We start from the raw sequence: 21,728 nt of genomic DNA, 5'->3' as shown, positions 1-21,728 counted from the left end.
CTAAACCTCTAATTCTAATTCCATCAAACTACAATAAAACCTCCTTCTTTTTATTAAAGAACCCCCAGGAGTCATCATAGATCAGCCACAGAGGGTAGTGTTTTCCAGTTCTTTTTTCAGTCTCCTTTCATATACTGCAGCACTCATCAGCGCTTCATCCTGGGCTTCCTGGTTCATCAATATAATCCTAATGCTGCAGTGAAGACTGACACATTGAAAAAGCAGTCAGAGAAAACTTGTGTAACAGTATAGATTTATACACCATGACAATCTGAATGACAACTTTTTAGGCTCTGTAATGGGCGGTTAATTTTTTAAAACATTTTTTAAATGCTTTTTCACTTCTACACCCAGTTATAGCAGAGCTGGGCATCCTGAAGCCTGCGTCCTTCACTCACACAATGTCTGAACTAACTTGCTGCTGTGACCAATGAGTAAAATGTAATGTTTTTTGTCCCAAGCAGCTGCACAGACCCCTCATGAATAGTGGGCGGATTACAGGGTCTTTCAAATACCCCACAAAACACTGCTGGGGGGAGGGTCCGGCCTGCCATCTTCTGTGCTAACCCCCCCTCCACACCACTACCACAGGCTGCAGAACATCATCATCATTACTTTCCCTCCACCTCAGGCCCTTCATGTGGCTTCATCTGCAATTTACAGAAACCATAATTCTCAAGTCTTAGGAGTAAAGTGGCCACTTGCTGGATTTCTTCTCTCCTCCTCCTTACTACAGTCTGATGCAGGAGAAGAAGAAGTTGTGTGTTTTGGTACAAGCCTCCTCTCCTGCGCCTTCCCTTCCCCCTCTCTCCCCCCTGCTCTCAGAGGGGAGGCTCCTATCCTGCTAAAGAAGGGGATTGTTTTAGGAGCTAGTCATCCAAAAAGAGGCGAGATCCCATACACAGAGCAAAGCCCAGAACATGCTCACTGCTAACTTCCTATAAACTTCCCTCTAACCCGAGGAGCTCCACAATCAAACACAAGGAGGGCCTTTTAAATCTGCAAAATTCCATATATCTAAATGTATCCATAGGAGAGACGGGTTGTTACATTGCGAGGACTCCGGCTGTTACCTCCTCCGGTAAGTGCAAACTTTTCTTTACTCTTTTTCAAGTTCCCTTAGGGAAGAATTTTCCGTCTCGGAAGAGAAAACTCATAAAGGCCTTCTAGTAAATCCCTGGGATATCGGATTCCTTCATGTTTATCCCAGTTCTTGGGGTCTGGGAAGAGTTTAGCCCCTGAGCTTTTCCAGGCCGGGCCTAGTTGGCTGTGGCTGATCCCGATGTCCCGGGTTTCTTCCTAATGCTGGATCCAGAAGGTTTTCCTTCTACTGGAAAAATGTGAACATTGTAAGTGGAGAATGAAGAGAAGAAGTTGTAACTGAAGATTCTGCAATGTTCTTCCATGACATTCTGGGGTTCTGCAGGAATGTTGATGTTTGAGTTGACATTGTTTTGGGTGAGGTTGTGGGATGTTCTGTCCTAGAGTCAAGCATCCTATACCTGCTGTCATATCCTATACTATTAAAGTGCAGAAGTATATAAAATAGTTTTATGTATTTTTAGATTTTATGTTATTATTTGCTTCTCACTTTTTTTTTTTAAAGATTATTTCATTTTTAGTTATTTTTTAGTTTTTTTTTTTTTTATAATGTACTTAATTGGGAATGTCAAAAACAACATCTGTCAACACCCCAGTGGCCTGCTATGTGAGATACTGTATACAGAGTGCAGTATTTGACATATAAACTGGTAATATGTATCAAAATCTATAAGAAAATAAATATATTTACATTTACAAATACCATGTTAAAAAAATACATTCTACAGTAATATTTTTAATTTGATAATTAAATATTAATTATTTATGTAAATAAAAAAATATAGATATTAATGTTTTTATAGTTTTTATATGGGTATTTGCAAACAGGTTTAATGTTTTTTTTCTGTTAAAAAAAATTCTTGCCATGGTGAACACGTAAATGAAAAAGATTAGTAGTGTAATAATTCCCTAATGTGATGTGATGACTTTTGCCTGTATGTTGGGTTGTATTATATAAAGTTTATATATGAATATCAGCCGCTCGGAAGTTAAAAAAAAATCTGTTTGAGTCACTTGTTGATATACTAATCAATAATAATAATGAATGATAAAATAGTTTGAAAAAATAAAATAACTATTTTCGATAAGGACGTGCAGCTTTTGGAATTGTACAGAACTTTTCAATTGTTTTTAGATTTTTTTTGAAAAAACTTTTTGCACACTCTGCCTCTTCTTGGGGTGACTTCTTTTTCTGGGTCTGTGTTGACCCGTAGTCAAGTGCTGGAAACTGAGATATTATATATGATGCCCCGTTGTGGAGTTTTCATGACATTTATTATGTGTTGCATCTTAGTTGTGGGATCTTCTTGTTATGAACTACTGCTTCTTCTTGGGTTTAAGATTCTGCCATGATACCAGTATTGGGGATCTGAGTCAGTAGTATTTGCAGTGGAGGTAATCTGGGTGCCTTGTATTTTTTTTTCGTTGGTGTTTTATTGTGATTGTGTATTTTTGTTGTTTTTTTATATATGTAGGTCGCGTTGTGACTTAAGTTTGTTCATTGTAGCAGAATTAAGTTTGTCCAAAGGAGCAGAGCTGAATGTGTCCAGTGGGGAAGAGGTAGGTTTTTTAGTTGGAGATGAGAGGATTACACCTAATGAGCAGAGCTAGGTTTGTCTAATGGAGCTGAAATGAATTTGTCCAATGGAACAAAGCTTAGTTTGACAGGTGGAGAACACCTACTTACAAGATGGAGCAGAACTAGGTTACTTTGTAGGTACTGTACTGAACTTGTCTGATGGAGAAGAGCTAAGTTTGTCCAGTGGAGTAGAGCTGGGTTTGTCCAGTTGCATAAAGCTAAGTTTGATGGGTGAATAAGAGCTGTGTGCAAGATGTAGCAGAGCTTGCTTATTTGTATGGCGCAGTTCTGAGCTTCCCTGGTGGAGAAGACCTGCTTAAGGGCTCATTCACACTGGCGTAAGCTTATTTTGGTCTGTGAACATGCAACATATTCGCAGACCGAAACTCACCTATTCCCTTGTGTATTTGGGCCATGATTGCACTTTTTTTACGTGTGTATTCGCTGCATATTTATATGCGCAAAGAAATGCAAGAAAGGCCGTTCATTTTTATGCGCAGATATGCAGTGAATACACATGATACATCCATATTCACTGCATATTTATGCAGTTCCACCCCCTTCAACGCCCTATTTTGGTGTGTATAATGCACCAAAATAGGACCTGCTGCGTATTTTTTGACGTGACCGAAAATCGCATGAAAAATACGCACATTGAAATCAATGGGTTTCATGCACTGCATATCACATGGCATATTTACACCCGTGTGAATGAGCCCTAACAGATCCAGCAGAACTAGGATTATCAGAAAGACTAGAGTTGAGTTCGTCAGATGGAGCAGATAAGTTTTTCAATCGTCACATTTCATGCTGGTATCACAAATCCCTGCAGGTGAATCTACATTATCAATACTTATCGTGATACAAATCCTGAAAGAGTTAAAGGGTTACTTCAGCCCTGCTATATCTGCTATATTTGCATATACTGCATAGGCACCTCAATGTATTACACAATCCAAGAAGCTACAACTCCTCCACAAGTTGCATACTGTACCTGCCCAGACAGCGCTACATATGAATTTCCTACATTAGAGATGCAGCGGTGACAAGTGAAATCACTACTGCATACTTCCTTATAAGTCATCTATCATCTAGAAGTCATATATCATCTATCATCTGATAACATTGCCTTCTCGCAGGGGTATCAAACTTGTGGCCTGTGGGCCAAATATAATTTCTTTTCTGTCACCTGTGCGTGGTACGACGGCTTCTTGAGTCATGACAGAGGTTATTGCTATATTATAGAGCCTATATAATACACTGTATATTATAGACTATAATATAGCAACAACCTCTACCCATGACTCAAGGAGCCATTGTACCATGCAAAGAAATGATATCCGGTTGAGCTTGACAGATGTGCAAGGCTCACTCACACAAGCGTATTTGCCCTGCGTATTATGCACACATTTTTTACAACATAACACACAGTGCTAATGCATATTTCATTCGTGTAAATACGCTGCGTAGTCATGTGACCAAACTATTTGCATTTTTACCTTCTTGCATTTTTTTTGCGAAATGTAGAAATATGCCGTGATCACTGCGCATTTACAAAAAAGCGCAAAAAGACCCCATTGATTTAATGTGTAAATACGCAATGCATCACGCATATTTGCAAAATGTCATTGATTTCAATGAGCTATTTCGGTCCTTAACACGGACCACAATGGGACATTCTGCATACGTTTAAATACGCCAATACAAGTCAATGGGACTTCAGCACTGTATTACTTGCATTAAAAATAAAATGCAGGTAATACGCACGTCAATTACGCTCATGTGAGTAAGCCTTTTCTGGACCCGCACGCTGCAAGGTGTGAAACGCCATTGTAATGGAGGAGGGGCTAAAAAAAGTGAAAACTGCTTTGTTATTGTGTAGCTGGTTGTCACTTCCCTTCCCCCAGTCAGGTTAAAAGTTGTTTGAATGTCTTGACTGTCGGAATCAAGTACTTCATCTGGGGGTCATTTACGTTATTCCGTACAGTGGCGTAACTATAGGGAATGCAAGGAATGCAGTTGTACCCGGGCCCAGAAGTCTTAGAGGGCCCATCAGGCCTCTGTTCTCCATATAGGGAGCCCAGTACTATGAATAAAGCATTATAGTTGGGGCCCTGTTACAGGTTTTGCATGGGGGCCCAGGGGCTTCAAGTTACGCCTCTGCGTTAAGGCATTAAGAGAAGCTGGGGGGCCCCAAGATAAAGTTTTGCGCCCAGGCCTATGAGCCTTTAGCTACGCCCCTGATTCCGTATATATATATATATATATATATATATAGCCTGGCACCGCAGTCTTGGTACGTTCACACGCAGTGGAAATTCAACAGATAATTCCGCAGCAAATCTGCAGCATTTCCGCATCAAAAACAGAGTCAAAGCTTGCGTCGTCGATGCGGATTTGCAGCTGATTCTGGCCTGCCGTTCCATTCGCCTCACAACCAGCAGCCCCTCACTGAAGCGCACGGAGCAGCCCTCACCGTCAACCACTAGTAAGCGCTGTGGCCGCTGGTCAGGTGTCGCGGCGCTTAGTAGTGGTTACCCGGGGAGGGGTTTGAGGGCTGCTCCATGAGGTGAGAGGAGTGGCAAGGCGAAATCAGCTGATTTCAAGTCAAAATCCATACCAATGAGGCAGATTTTGACTCTGTATTTGATGCAGAAATACAGCGGATTTTGCCACGAAACCTCCTGCTGCAGAAAATCCATAGAATTTCCGCAATATGTAAACACATCCTAAAAGCAGAACTGTCTCTGTTGCCCATAGCAACCTATCACAGCGCAGCTTTCATTTCTTATACTGCTGAGGTAAAATGAAAGCTGCGCTGTGATTCGTTGCTACGGGCAACAAAGGCACTTACTTTTAGACAGTTCTCATAAGAGTGCGGTGATGGGTTACTTTTTTGTGGCCCACGCTGTATATATAATATGTTACTGGTTGTGCCCCCCGTGGCCCCCTGTAATCTAGACTGTACAATCCTGTCAGCCACGGAGGTGTGAGCAGGACGCTACCACATGTTGCTCGCTGTTGGAGCAGACCCCGGTGTGGGGACCTGCTCTATGTCAGGAGTTTATGGGGGGATTCAGAGGTGTGAGAATAGACTACAAAGCGGACAAGGTGTATGTGTGTGACCGCAGGATATGGGGGGGTAGAGACCGTAAAACACAAGGGGTTCAGCGACGAGCGTCTGCAGATTGTCCCTGACATAAAGGCCACAATGGCGGTATACATAACACCAGTTCCCAGCATGCTCTCAATGCAGGCAGGAGGAAGACAAGGCATGTAGTGCCTCCTGCCTCAACATGGTTACCACTTATGTCATCATCTGAAGTGTATATAGTATATATACAGCGTGGGCCACAAAAAAGTATCCCTCCACCGCACGCTTATGAAAGCTCCATAGAAGTGAATTTTTGTTGCCCATAGCAACCAATCACAGCGCAGCTTTCATTTTACCTCAGCAGTATAAGAAATGAAGGCTGCGCTGTGATTGGTTGCTATGGGCAACAGAGACAAATTTTCTTTTTGACAGCTCTCATAAGAGTCTGTTGCCGGGCTACTTTTTCGTGGCCCATCTTGCAGAGGCAGAAACCATTAAATGAACTATTCTTTCACACTAGCAATCGCAATATCGCCATGAGAAAATCGCGACAATATCACAACTTTTTCCCACAATTTTTGAGTGTCAGCGCTGTTTTCTTTTGCAAAAACATCACTGCCACTTGTGATTTTCTCACACTTTTTTTCATGCGATTTGGCCCGGTTTTTTAACGCGAAAGTCAATGGCGCTTTTCTAATGTTAAAAACGCATCACATCGCACGCAAACCGCAGGTTCGTGCTTTGCGATGCAATAAAAAAACATTGCGAATGTGAAGGAAAGCATTGAAAATCATTGGTTTCATGATTCTGCATTTTTACTCACTCTTGCATCGCGCGAAAATTGTGCGATTTTTCTCGTCAGTGTGAAGGCGCCCTAATGCTTCATTCCCACTGGTGTATGCAATTCTGGTGCCTATTAGGTGCTTTTTTAGAATGGCTGTGTGGAATCAGTGTTCACTGTGTTTTTCACATGCACAAAAAAACATAAGAAGGTCCAAGCGATGGCAGGTTTGTCACAAACCACAGGACGGAGGGCGTGAAAAAAATCAGCAGTGAATATGGATGGTAATGCGTATTCACTGCGCTTTTTTTTCTTATGCACCCATAGACTTCAATGGATAATTTCGGTCTGCGAATATGGACGAAAATGGGACACGCTGCAGTTTTTTGTTTTTTTTTACGCGCGGCATTGATCCATGTAAATACCCCAGTTTAAGTCAGTGCGTCCGTATTCTGTCCGAAAAATATAGAATGAATACAGACAGAAAATACACCCATGTGAATTCGCCCCAAGAAGTGACATCTTAGATTTAAGGGCAGCGATTGGCACCTATTAAGTAGGTATATTCGTACTCTCTGCCCTGTAGTGGCATGTCATTAGGGGTCCGTCCTTTAATTAATAAGCGCTGATCCAGCGCTGCAGGTCCCATGATCTTCCCAGCCTTTTTTTTAGGAACGGCTACCACCTAACTGCTGCAGCCAATCAGAGGCCACAACGGTCACATGCCGTGTTCCTTGCATCATGGCTCCCAGGATCCGAGCTGTGATGCCATGAAAACGGCACCTGACTGCTGTGGCCTCTGATTGGTTGCAGTAGTCAGGGGGTAGCTATTCCCAAACAAAGATGGCAGAAGCTGTAGCACTGGGAACAAATGGGTGAGTATCACTGATTTTATTGCTTTTACCCATCTGCATCTATGTTTTAAAAATCATCCACCCCTGGACAATCCCTTTAAACCTCACCTATGGCGGCAACAATCTTATGACTCCAGTCACAATATATGACCCAAGTCGCACACTGGCTTCAGCAGTTATGCACAACACCTATTACCTTCCATGAGATTCATCTTGTTAAGATCTCTGCTTGCTTGGTAGCACCATAGAAGTTCAGGCAACTGCTTGGAGACAAGTGGCGCCACCAGTTGAGGCCTCTTATTCTCTATAGGTGGAGATCAGTGGTGCTTATGAGGGTTTCGCTGCCAGATCTTCCTCCCCCTGCCCTGTGTCGCTCTGTTTGGGACAAGGTCACAAAAACGTTTACATTGATTTACAAAATCTATTGTTTTGACACATATCACTATTTTGTGACACAAAGTACTTTTTCAGGGACACAAACTAGTTTTTGGCTCAGAAATCATTCTGCGGCACAAGAAAAAAAACTTTCTTTGTTGGAAAAAGTTTTTGGTTTTGTTCCTTGTGAGCTTTAATCCCGCTGTCTGCACGTACTTCGTGTTCTCAAAATGCATTCTGTGCTATGAAGTATGCTAACGGGCAAATGGCTGCTTACGGATTTTAAGTTCCGCTGATTCGGTCGCTGTACTTGGCAACACATAGTAGCGGTGTTTAATCAGGGAGAAGTGGGCAGAAAAGCTTACAATCTTAACTTTTACAGAATCAAATTAAACCCCCCCTTATGGTGCTGAGAGATGCAGGTGGGTCGCAGTTCTGTTCTAATGATGTAGAAATTTCCATCGTCTCCGATCAGAATTTATGAGATGATTTCAGCCAGAAGTCAAATGAGGACAGACGTGTGATTAACTACTCGTGTGCCGGCAGCCAGCCAGGGCGCACATACAGCGCACACACCCCATTTTCTCTTCACTGGCTGAAATCTGACACTTACCCATTCGTATGTGATTATTTTTCTTTCCGTCGTTAACATCAAGATTGACAAAATCCACTTTTTTCTTATACGTTTTCTGTTTATTCAGACGTAGCAGAGTTGAGTTTGTCAGATTTAGCGGAGTTGGTTGTATGGAAAAGTATATTCCTATGCTAGGGTTGTCATTTACAAGAAGTTAAAGATAAGGGCTGCCGAAGATGTAAGGCTGCTTTAACATCCTCGTCGGGCGTTCCGTTTTCCAGCTCCATTTGCGAAGCAAGAAAGGGGAATCCCCGGGCTGAACGGGATGCATCTTATGACGGAATTGGACGGTGCTGAATGGACCCCATTGACTATAATAGGGTCCGTTTGGTTACTGCTCAGCTGTCCAGCATTGTACCGGACGATAAAGCATTGCATGTGTGCTGGATCGGCGATGGAACCTCTGAACAGAGTTTCCTCTGCACATTATCTGCAGTAAATCCATTATTTTGGTAATGCACCCGAATAGCCCCTTTACATGATTATTGTTCATAGTTGTTTAAATACCTGCACTCCTGCGGGAGTTTGACTGATAGTTGTGCCATGTAAATGCATGCAGAGACTGAACGACCGAGCGAGAGTTGTTCAGTCGTTCAGTTTCTGAATGCAGAAAACTAAACAAGGAGCTTCTCAGTGTAAACAGGAGCCGTTCATTTCTGAACGACTGTCTGCTTACAGTGAATGGAGGCGGGCAGTAGGACAGCACTCCCCAGCCGCCCCGCCTCCATGTTGGCAGCGCTTTTAGTGATACTCGCTCCTATGTAACAGCACAGGAGTGAGCATCACTGGGACCCGCTGTCGGGAATCGTTTACCCGACAGTTCGGCCCGTGTAAGGCCGAATGCACACAGAAGCTGTCTGCACAGAATCTGGCTGAAAATGGAGCATGCTACTCGTGGGCATGGAAATCCGCTTTTACATTGCATGCTATGGCCGGTACCATTTGTTGTGGCTTTATCACATACGATGACCGTGTGAATGAGACCTAAGTGTGAAATAAGCTTCCACCATGTTCTGCCAACTGGAAACCAACAGTCATGATTCTACTTTTTGATACTGGAAAGAGTCAGCAAGTTTGTATAATAGACCCCGAACAGCTTAAGGCCCTTCTACACAGGATAACATGTTGGACGCAGAACGCCCAACAGTTGCCCCATCAATATTCGCTTTTACACAGAAAGATGAATGACTGCGTACACGGGACAATCGTTTAGTTTTTAGACATGCATAAACTAAACGACGAACGAGAACTTTTCCTGTGCACAATTCACCCCCTCATTGAGAAGAGTGGAAATGGCGATACAATTGACATGCTGTGGAGCTGAATTCACATCGCATCGCAATGTCTGCACGGGTTTTGTGTGGATTATTTTCGCAGCTTTTGGATGAAATTTTCTAAATCTCATCCACTTTGCTGCTACTGTAAATGCAGCTGAATTTCCGTGCGGATGGTCCGCATGGAAATTCAGCTGCAAATCCCACCCATCATGCCCCCCCAAGGGTATGTTTACATGATGGAATCTGCCTGTAAAACTGCGGCAGAAATCTGCGGCTGTTCTGACTGTCTGTTTGCTGCGGATCCACTCACGGATTCAGCCGTCAATGGGCAGAATTTCCCATTCGTGCCCCTGCGGATCCACATGAAGAAGTGACATGTTATTTCTTTACACGGATCCACGCAGAAACGCATTGGGAATTCCATACTGGGAAATTCCGAATTCCATTGACAGCAATAAATTCGCAGTCAGATCCTTGGCAAAAACAACGGCAGAATAGCCACGGATTTCTGCCGCGGTTTTGCAGATGGATTCCGTGCTGAGAATTCTGCCTCAGAATCCGCCGTGTGAACATATCCTAACAGTCCTAAGCAAAAACGGACTGCTGTACTGTATGTTCGTATGAAGATGCTGGTTGCTCTGCTGCCTTCACATCGGGCAGAATATTTCACAGCCTGCGGAATATTCTGCTGTCAAAATCCACAGCAAAATCCGCAAGTCTAAATACGGATTTTTATACAGAATTCAGGCAGTTTACAAAAATGTAAAAAAGTACGGTGTCGGACGCTGATGGTATTTTTGTAGAATAATGAGTCATGTTGCGAAAATTATTCCAACAATTTACGGCTTAGTAGGGGGGAGGCGGTTTTATTGCGCCTGTTGCGTTCACATCAGGCGGCATTATAGGGTTTCCTGTAAGTTTCATTGTACTCCATTTTAATAATGGGATGGAGTCATTTACTGCGGCCTCCAGCTGTGGTTAATTAGAAGCCGGTGCGGGCAAAGAATAAAGGACGCGATTGTCTGCGGCGGCAGGTTATAATGTGTCGCCCAGAAGTGGCGTATATAATATCGTAGTTACAAGTCCACAATAGGATGCCCTATAAATGTAATGTCCAGAATAGAAGATCCCAAATTCCTCGGCTCGCCCCCTCCTGCTCTGGTCTGGTGACAGCTTTGGGGTTTTACAGTCTGATTTGCCTCAAGAGCTGAGATGCCACAAACCTTAAGAAAACACGACCTCAGGTCATTAATACCATCCCCGGTCACCTGAAACCTCAAACCCCAAACCCCAGTGCCTCAAACCACTCAGGAGAAAAGAGAACGACTCAAAACCTCCAGACTCCAGTGTAGCAAAGGAGAGGCAAGAGGAGCGAAGGACCGTTCTTTATAAAGTGTCCGATATCTATGTAGAATTCAGGGAAATTCCTTTTATCCGGCGTCTGATAAATGAGTTGCTCAGAACTGGAATGTCTTGAGAGAAGCAATTATGTATTCTGTGCCTTTAATTTTACCCTGCGGTTCACAACTCCTAAATATCCAGTATTGCGCAATAAGAAATGGAAAATTCAGGAGTGCGTCTCATGCTGCCAAGGATTGAAAAACCAGGGAATTTGGGCACTCTATGGTGGTATTATTTGGGCATTCTATGGTGGTATTATTTGCGCACCCTATGGAAGCATTATTTGGGCACCATGTAGTGGTATTTTTTAGCAGAGTTTCGGAGCATTATTTAGGCACTGTATGGTGGTATTGTTTGGGCACTGTATGGTGGTATTGTTTGGGCACTGTATGGGGGTATTATTTGGGTAGTACCTGAAAGCATTATTTGGGCACCATGTGGCAATGATATTTGGGCACCGTAAAGAAACATTATTTGGATGCTGTATTGCAACGTTATTTGGGCACTATGTGGTAGTATAACTTGAGCAGAGCTTAGAAGCATTACTTAGACACTTTATGAGGGGATTATTTGTGCACTGTCTAGTGCTATTATTTGGGCAGTGTCTGTAAGCATTGTTTAGTTTCTTTATGGGAACATTATTTGGGTACCATGTAGGGATATTATTTGGGCAGTCTCTGCAACCATTATTTAGGCATTTTTGGGAGGATTGTTTGGGGACAATTTGGGGGTATTATTTGGGCAGTGTATGACACTGTATGGTAGTAGTATAGTGTATGGAAGGATTATTTGTACACTGCATGGGAGTATTATTTGTGGTCCATTTGGTGTTATTATTTAGAATGCTATTGTATAAGTGTATTATTTTGCCACTCTAAGGCTTCATGCACATGGCCGGGTCGGATTCCGACTGCGAAATCTCGCAGCGGAATCAGACACTTTGCCCCCCTATACTCACCTGTCTGGATCTGCCGTGTCTCAGCCAACGAGCATGTGCAGTGCAGCACATGACGCGCCGGCGCTCGGCTATGAGGCGGATTCCCGTTATACTTCCACAGTGCTCATTACGGAAGTATCGCAGGACGGACAGCTTCCATTGCAGTCAATGGAAGCCGTCCATGCGATTTTCCGCACAGAATAGAACATGCTATGATTCTCCCACAGAAGAGGAAATTTGACGTTAATTTTCGGTTGTGGGCGGGGAGAATCTTTTAACCTAGCCTGTCTATGGACGGACATTGCTACGGAATTTGCGGCGGGTGTCTGGCCACGAATTCTACAGTGAAAATCCGTCCGTGGGCATTGGGCCTTATTTAGGAACTGTACAAAAGTGTTATTTACGCATGGTTATGGCAGTATTAATCACATGCTGTATGGTAGTATTATTTTAGCCCTGTGGCGAGTTATTTAGAGACTGATTAGTGTTAATATTTGACCACTGTATGGCTAAAGGTATCTGACACTATATGGCGGTATTATTTTGGTCACTGTATATTTTTTGACCATTGCTGTGGCTACAATTATAATTTTGCAGCTGTACTGTGCACAAGAGCTTACAATCTATCAGTGTGTATCCCTTTGGCATTAGACTTGAAACATTGACAGCCTCTCTCCTGCACATCTATTTGAATTAACTTCCAAATGTAGGCAACTTGTTAAGTTGTATATTCTAAGCCTTCACGTTGCAGTGTCGTGTCCTTGGCCGGTACATTAATAGTATAGCAATGCTCAGGGTTGTCCTATCGATCTTCCAGGATGTCAGAAGGAGAATGTGGATCAATTCTTTGTTCTCTTCCTGACTTGAAGTTCCGTAACGCATTAAACAAGGAGCCGGCTGAACTTTTAATAACTCCGAAATATTGAACTGGGAAGTGTCACAGACAGATCTTGTATATAAAGGACGGGTACACAGTTTTCAAGGACAAATACTGAGCACTTTTGCAGAAACTTTGCTTTATCTTGTACTTATCTTCAGTTACATCAGATCTTATACTCCAATCACATCCAAAGCTGTCTTCACAATTCTGCTGGTTTCCTGCTCAGACTTTTCATTCTGCAGGTTTTTATCTCACCGACGCCCCCTGCTGGTTTGGGGACTATGCAGAGTTTGTCCTACTGTGGCACATTTTGGGACAGAGACTGTTGAAGAACACTATATCTCCTATAATGCCGTGCAGAAGGATCTGTATTATTAGGACTAGATCTGGGTGAATTCCAAGTGGCAGCAGCCAGCAACAGTGGTGCAGCTATAGGGGGGGCGGTTGTTAGTAAAAATGGGACCCAACAAGTCGGTGCCTGTCGTCCTCCTCGCAAAAGCCTGATTATAAAAGGACAGTATATAAGTTCTATATAGCACTTCACCATTGTAAAACAACCATGTGATGTGATTGGCAGGTAGGTGCCAGGACCCGGAATAGTTGTGTTTGCATTGGGGTTAAGACTTCCAAACTACTCCACGGAACAACAGAATTGCTTGTGCAGCTTTGGATGTGATTAGAGCGCAAGACATGACGTTTTCCAGAATAAGTAGTGATGCAGGGTAGGAGTCTATAGGGTTATATATAATCTAATACCCTCATATCTATGCCCCCCTCTCCTGTGTTACTGGCACTGTTAGGGCACAGTGTTGGCACAACCGCTGTAATCCTAGAGTCCCCGGGTGGTTTGGTAACTGGAGATTCTCTAGGAGTTCCAGTCTTCTGCCCGAGTTTCGTAGCTTGGCTTTTATTTATGCTATGAGTCAGAAAATTCCTCGTCATCTTTCCAGTATGTGGGCACAGATAGTCACCCACATAATATAGATCACTGCCTTATTGTGCTGAGTAACCTCTTCATACCCAGCATGCCCGCGCCTGGCTCATCATTCTCATACAGATATCAGATACTCAGACTTCTGACCTGATGGAATTACGTTCGGATATAACAGTCTTAGATATAGTGGATCATCAGACAGTATCACACATGATAGGATTAGATACACAGAGGCTCAGCAGACAGTATCACACATGATGGAATTAGATACACTGGATCATCAGACAGTATCACACATGATGGAATTAGATACACTGGATCATCAGACAGGATCACACATGATAGGATTAGATACAGCGGCTCAGCAGACAGTATCACACATGATAGGATTAGATACAGCGGCTCAGCAAACAGTATCACACATGATAGGATTAGATACAGCGGCTCAGCAGACAGTATCACACATGATAGTATTAGATACAGCGGCTCAGCAGACAGTATCACACATGATAGGATTAGATACAGGGGCTCAGCAGACAGTATCACACATGATGGAATTAGATACAGGGGCTCAGCAGACAGTATCACACATGATGGAATTAGATACACTGGATCATCAGACAGTATCACACATGATGGAATTAGATACAGGGGCTCAGCAGACAGTATCACACATGATGGAATTAGATACACATCTCAGCAAACAGTATCACATATGAGAGAATTAGGCGGCCAGACAAACTGTGTTCGGCAACTAATTCTATTGCGCATAGCGGCAGTGGCCCGCAGGCGGTCATACGCAGTATAGTTTTTATTTATTTGTATTTCCTGCGCCGACGCTTAGCGATGACACGGGTACCTGCAGCCCATACGCAATGTTAAATGCGTATTGGCTGCAGGTTGGACGGCCGTCGTCGACATCAATGGAGGCCATCCGCAAGGATTCCACAGCAAAATAGAGCATACTGCGATTTTTCTTCCACTTACGGAATATGCAATTCATATCTGTGAGTGTGAATGAAGAAGCACAGATGCATGCCTTTCAATGCCCGCGTTTCATCGCAAATGGCCGTTACGGAATCTGCAATATAAATCTGTCCATGTGAGCCCGCGCTTAGAGTCCTTTTACATGGGCCGACTTAGTTTCACAATTACGCCTGCGGAAATTGAACGACGAACGATAAGCTAATGAGTTATCATTCATCGGTCAGTCACTGGCAGTGTTTACATTGAATGATGAGAATCGGAACAATAATCATTCCATGTAAAAGGGCCCTTAGAGACAAAGCTCAGCAGACCGTATCACACATAAGATTAGATACACAGCTCAGCAGACCGTATCACACATAAGATTAGATACTTTTCCTTAGAGAAAGAAGACCTGGAGCTTTAATCATCTTCATTCACACAACTTAAAGGGGTATTTCAATTGGGAAGCGAATTTTCAAAAATTCCAGATATGGAAAGTATTTACACCATTTTTATACACAGGTGCTTATGGGTATAAACCGGGCATCCGTTACCTTCTTATCCTGGTCTGTATTTCTGATGTTTACCCTCATCGTTATTTTCCAAGATGGCCACCCCATCCCTGCTGACATGCAGCTTAAAACTACATTTCCCACAATTCTCTGCTCTGAACTTCCTTCCTGTACATGGCCCAACTAAGCGCTGGCCTGTTATTGGTCAACAATCCCAAACTGGAAGCTGAAGAGCAATAAAGTTGACCCTGATTGTTCCCACTGAGTAGTGCTGGAATGCTTACTGGTCGTATCCACGGCAACCAGAATAAACACTTCTGAAGAGCCAGGAGAAACGATGGTTTCTAGAGCTACAGAGACAAAATCCAAAGCAGAACCACATTGCAAATTTTAATAATATTTGATTTGCTTTCATTTAACGACAACTTTGCCTGAGCGGAATAGGAATACCCCTTTAATGAAGTGCCAGAGCCACATCGTAATATGAAATACAGTACAGATTTCCATAGCATTCAATTGAATGGCAACATTGTGCGGAATCCAACATTGGTTTTGGTGTGACATCCGTGCTGAAAATATTCCTCACGCTTTAGGCCTCGTACACGCGAGTAAGAGTCAGATACACGTCTGATTTTTCCAACATGGATCTGACGCTTCAGTAATCTGAGTCTTGGAGTTCAGCTGTTGATTTGCATGGGCATCTGCGCGTTGATTTAGCCCCAAGCAATGGGGCAAACCTGCATGCAAATTTTGGCATGGAATCTGCAGAGAAATGTCGTCGCGTGAATTGGGTCTTATTCACTCGTAGCGGAAATGTTATGGATTTTCTGTGGGGGAATCGGCTATGGAACATCTGCAGCGTTTAACATTACCTGCAGTGTAGTCGAGGTTTTATGAAATCTCATCCAAATGCTGCGGCATAAAACGACCTGCGGTGCAAATTCTAAATCTGCAACATATCAATTTATGCAGCATGTTTTCAGCCCAGATTTCGCCTCCTCGAATGGCGAGGTGAAGTCCGCATTAAAATCTGCACCATATGCACAAAAAATTCTGCCTCTTACATGCAGATATTGATAGGAATCCACGACGGATTTTCTACTGCAGAAAGTCCACTAAGTGTGGACCTAGGATAAGGTAACTTCTACAAAGTGGAAGTGTGGGAGGGATGCCTTTTGTCTGGGTGTAGAGGGGAGGAGGGGAGAAGACATGGTCCTAAACATCTAATTGTTTGGCTGTTAAAGCCATCTCAGGACTCACGCTGAGGCGTTGGGATAAGTGCACTTGACTAGAGCAAACTTCCAGATTATGGCCGCCTTTCATTACTTTGTTTTTATGAGGGATTTAAAAGGCTTATTTAAAGAGCCATGAGCGAACACATCACCGTCATCCAGGGGTTGTTTGCGTCCTACAAGGGGAGCCCTCTGTGGTCTGAAAGCCACTTTATAAGGTGCGGTCGCTGTACGAGTGCAGGCACAGAAATAAGAATGCCACATCCTGCACGGGATCAAAATGTGTAAATTATTAGAAAACCCACTCATTAACCCTTTTATGGTTGTGTAACGCAAGATCTTAAGTAAACGGATAAACTGCATTCTCAGTGATGTCACCAATATCAAGTGAACGGATAGGCTGCATTCTCAGTGATGTCATTGCCCTCTAATGAATAAATGGGCTGTATTCACTGTGATGGAGACAGTATATAGTGGATGGTTAGGCTTCATTCTCAGTGATAGTAATATCACTATTTTCTAGTGAATGGATAGGCTGCATTCTCAATGATGTCACTACTCGCTAGTGAATGGATAAGAATAATTCTTAGTGATGTCACTGCTGCTCTCTGGTGAAGGAATAGGCTGCATTCTCAGTGATAATGATATAATTACTCTAGATCTTAAGTAAAAGGATAAACTGCATTCTCAGTGATGTCACCAATATTTAGTGAACGGATAGGCTTCATGCTCAGTGATGACACTACTCTCGGGTGTATGGATAGGCTTCATTCTCAGTGATGTCACTACTCCCTAGTGTATTGATAGGCTTCATTCTCAGTGATGACACTACGCTCAAGTGTATGGATAGGCTTGATTCTCAGTGATGACACTACTCTCGAGTGTATGGATAGGCTTCATTCTCAGTAATGTAACTACTCCCTAGTGTATTGATAGGCTTCATTCTCAGTGATGACACTACTCTCGAGTGTATGGATAGGCTTCATTCTCAGTAATGTAACTACTCCCTAGTGTATTGATAGGCTTCATTCTCAGTGATGTCACTGCTGCTCTTTGGTGAATGAATAGGCTGCATTCTCAGTGATGTAACTACTCCCTAGTGTATGGATAGGCTTCATTCTCAGTGATAGTGATATCACTACTCTCTAGTGAATGGTTAGGCTTCACTCTCAGTGATGTCACTAGTCCTTAGTGTATAGATAGGATTAATTCTAGCGAATGGATAGGTTGCATTCTCAGTGATGTTACTGCTTTCTAATGAATGAATAGGTTGCGTTCTTAGTGATGTCATCAGCGCTCTTTAGTGAAAGTATAGCCTTCAATGTCTAATATAATGGGTGTGAATTTCCTTGTACCTCTGTCTTTTGGTTCTGTGGTTTACACACGTTCTTTGGATCATTTATTTACTCAGTGGCACAAAAGAAAAAAGTCAATGACTTGTTGATGTGCAGAGCGGCAGCTTCCCGATAGTGACATCATACAGAGCTGGAGATTAGCTAAATCCACATAAACCTTTTCTCTGTTCTGTGCTTCCATGTTTGCTCTGAACACAGTTGGAAGTGTGAAGCTCTCTGCTCAAATGTGGCTGGGTGGAAGGAGGTGACACAAAGTTCCAAACACAAACATGTAGAGATGCACTAATCCCAAAGAAGAACTAGAGGATGAGCCTATTTACATAACGATGATGAGGGGGGAGATACAGCACAGACAACTAGATCATAAAAACATATGCATTTAGCTCCAGCATGTGTCCGCCAACTGTGACAAATATCATCATGGCCACTCACACTGGCTGGGATTGAGGAATTGATGAGAACCCCACCAATCCTGAGAGCGGGTGTCCCGTGTGCCCCTTTTCATCACTACAGGGATGCGTCTCCCAACTGCTCTGATGTCACACTGCATGGGGTGCTGGTCAAGCATGCAGTCAACACCCCATTGATATCAATGGGGCTGACAGAAATACCCGAGCGCTTGTACTTGGCTATCTCCACCAGTCCCATTGAAAATAAATGGAGCGGCGGCGAGTTTGCGCAAATGTCGCTCTATCTATTCTCCTCCTCACCGCGGGGTGTAAAATACGACCGCAGTTGAAAAGAAAGGGGGACACGGGATCCCTGTTCTCAAAATTGGTGGGGTTCTCACTGCTTTGGATAGGAGATAACTTGTAATTCTAGTATAACCCCTATAAGTTGTTTATGGTTCTCTTTGCAGAAGTTTAGGTGTTCATGGTTCTAAATTCTATAGTTTAACCGTTTGTTGTTCTAGGAGATGATTTCTTGGTATCTGTGGGTTTAGACACGATAGTTCAAGTGTTTATGGTTCTAGACTTTGTAGTTCAGGTGTTCATGTTACTAGACACTTAATTCAGATGTTCATGGTTCTAGGAGCTAAAGCTTAGAATTTCATGGACTCTCAAGATTACAAATGCTAAAAATTGAGTTGCACAGTCTTTCCCAACTCCAGTCCTCAAGGGACCCCAACTGGCCATGTTTTCAGGATATCCTATAGTAAGACCACCTGTGGCAATAGCTGAGGCACTGATCATAATTACATCAGCTCTGCAATACTGAGGAAATTCAGAAAACATGACCTGTTGAGGGGCCTTGAGGACTGGAGTTGGGAAACACTGTGCTATAGAAAGGTTGAACCTCTGTCGCAACGTACTTTAGGCTGTATTCACACAGGCAAGTGGGATTTTGTTCAGTGAAAAACTTGACAGTTGGTAATTTTTCATGCTTTTTCATGCTTTTTTTTGGTGTCCACATCCTGCTTCTTTTTTTTCATGTGCTCCCCATAGTAACCTGCATTAAAAATGCATTGCACTTGTATCACAGTCACATGCAAATTGCATGTTTTTTTTCATGCTCCTGTACAAAATAATGGGTGATTCTGTACAAGAATTGCCCAAAAATAGAACATGTCGTGATTTTCTTTCTAACTCAGACTTTGGGTCCAACAAAAAAAATCACTCATGTAAATTAGCCCATTCAAGCGAATGGGTTCTTTTCCTGTTCGAGTTATGTCCGGGTCAGAATCGGACAGAACTAGCGCAGGAAAATTTTCCGTGTGAGTACAGCCGTACCACTATTTTGTCTGAACATGGCGACCTAAGATGAAGCAAAGTGCAGATGAATGAAGAGGACAAGGAACAGATACAGTGACCAGATAACCCACAGATAAGGAAGGAGGAGCAGAACTGTTTATTTTGGACTTATATAATAGATGAAGTGCTGGGGACACTCCATTAAACTTCAAGGACTCTAAGCTGTGGGTGCGGGGACTTGTCGCCATTGCACGGTTGGCAGGAGTTTTTGGCCTAGGCCACGTCTTCGAGGCGGGTGGTCAGACATCACTCTCGTCTTAAGCAGCTGTTTTTTCTATTACGCATTAACCTTTTTCCATGCCAGGCCTTTGTATCTTATAAAGCCTCCTTCCCTCCAGCTATTGCAGGTTTTCTGTGGGCAGCTGGCACCTCTGCTTGCTTTTTAACTTTCACATTTTTTTTAAATTTAGTCTCCTATTTTTTGAAACCTTACCCCTCCTCAGCGCTCCCAAACTTCAGCAAAGTCTTTTCTCTGAGACCCCCGATCCTCTCCAGATTGGGACCCTTAAGCAACCTTGGTCTTTTGTCCCTTTTCAATAAAAGGAGAAAAAAAAATGAAAGGAGGGGGGTACAGATATAAAGAAAAACGACCCACGGGGCAATAGTCTCTTGAGCCAGCTTGCTGCATTACAATGAATACGGACTCTATTAAGCCTCGTTCTGCCTGTTAGTGTTTCCATGGGCAACGCAGCCCCCATATGGAAAGCATGCAATATATTAGTGGGTCTCATTGTGGACCCAATCCATGACTGGCAGTTGTAGTCCCTCCTCACACTTGACACTGCCTGTGTTTATCTAATGCATAGAGGGGGGGCTGTTAGCTAAGGTATTGTCCTATGCTATGAGAGGGGTAGAGGGAGGGGGCATCAATGTGGAAGAGAGAAGAGTTCATGAATATTCAAGAAGCATCCTCAATGGTTGTGAGGAAAAAAAAAGCAGATGGAATTCATGTTGAGAGGATCCCCCCCTACTATTAAACCAATGATTCCCCCCCAACCCCAAAGAAGAAAAAAAAACCTCTCCCACCCTAACCCATCCAGTTCTCTGGCATCCCAAGAGTGTGGGATCTGCACTTATCCAATTAGCAAGCTTGTCAAGTTGAGTTGATAGTGAGCAAAGGGACATAAATTAAAGAGAATTGGGGAAAAGGGAAAAGTAAAAAACACCCTGTTCTTCTTCTTCCCCCTCCAGGTCTTTTGTACTTTTGCTCTTTATTCGGCCTTAAATGAGGTTTAGCTAAAATAATTGTAGGGTTTAAGAATCGAAGTCTATGAGAAATTCCTCCTGCTCCGAGTGTGTGAGGGGAAAGCGCCAGGTTCTCTTGGAAGAGACCTGAGACATTTGGACCATACGTCCTTCTGCTAGGAATTTGTTTATTTTCTGTGGATTTTCTTCCAAATTCATACATACTTTTTTCCTTCTCCTTGGGATGCAGAATGATCACACGTCCTCCGACGCTCCCATCTCTTTTACTGCATTTCAAGGTGGTCTGTGTATTCTTGATTGTTGTGGTACACCTTGGCCCGCCAGAGCATATATCCCTTACAGGTCATCGTCTGGAGCTTCCTCTGCCAAGATGAAGTTGGCAAGTCTTTCGCAGTACCCATCCGATCACAACTTATTTAATCCGTTTTCCGTTTCCTCTGGCTCAGATGGACCTTTTTCCACCTCTTGACTTAGTATTATCTTACAAGTCCTGCTCCATCTCATCCTTCTAATGTTATTTCCTGCTATTTTTGGGTACAGTTATCTTCCATAGTTATCCATTACTCTATCCCTCTCTCTATGAGAGTTTTTATGAGTTTGGAAGAGTCTCAGGCTGTCAGTACGAGAATGTACTGCATTCCAGAAGATGTTCTATGTGTCCAACCTCTGATCTGGCCTCTCCACCCATACTGGGGATATAATCCTACTGACAGAAAACAGGACTGGACAGATCATGAAAAATTTTTCTCTTTGGTGGTCAACTATATAAAGCTCTGAGGAGTTTACTTTATAATGTGGTGTTATTAAATGTGTATGTACACTTAAGTCGGGATGAGAACCAAGTCTAAAAACTTTA

At 43.1% G+C, this 21,728-nt stretch overlaps 1 protein-coding gene across 1 annotated transcript in view; it reads left to right on the top strand.

Annotated features, from left to right (window-relative positions):
* The first annotated feature begins 707 nt into the window (after positions 1-707).
* The window catches only part of BOC (BOC cell adhesion associated, oncogene regulated), a 55,718-nt gene continuing 34,697 nt past the window's right edge, over positions 708-21,728 (top strand). Inside the window, exon 1 of the mRNA XM_066599311.1 lies at positions 708-1,081. The gene's annotated coding sequence lies outside the window, so the exon portion shown is untranslated. The remainder of the gene's footprint in view (positions 1,082-21,728) is intronic.

The sequence above is a fragment of the Eleutherodactylus coqui genome, chromosome 4, assembly GCF_035609145.1.
Source record: "Eleutherodactylus coqui strain aEleCoq1 chromosome 4, aEleCoq1.hap1, whole genome shotgun sequence".
NCBI classification, from domain to species: domain Eukaryota; kingdom Metazoa; phylum Chordata; class Amphibia; order Anura; family Eleutherodactylidae; genus Eleutherodactylus; species Eleutherodactylus coqui.
The sequence above is the reverse complement of the archived record's forward strand: the minus strand, read 5'-3'. Positions and strand labels throughout refer to the sequence as shown.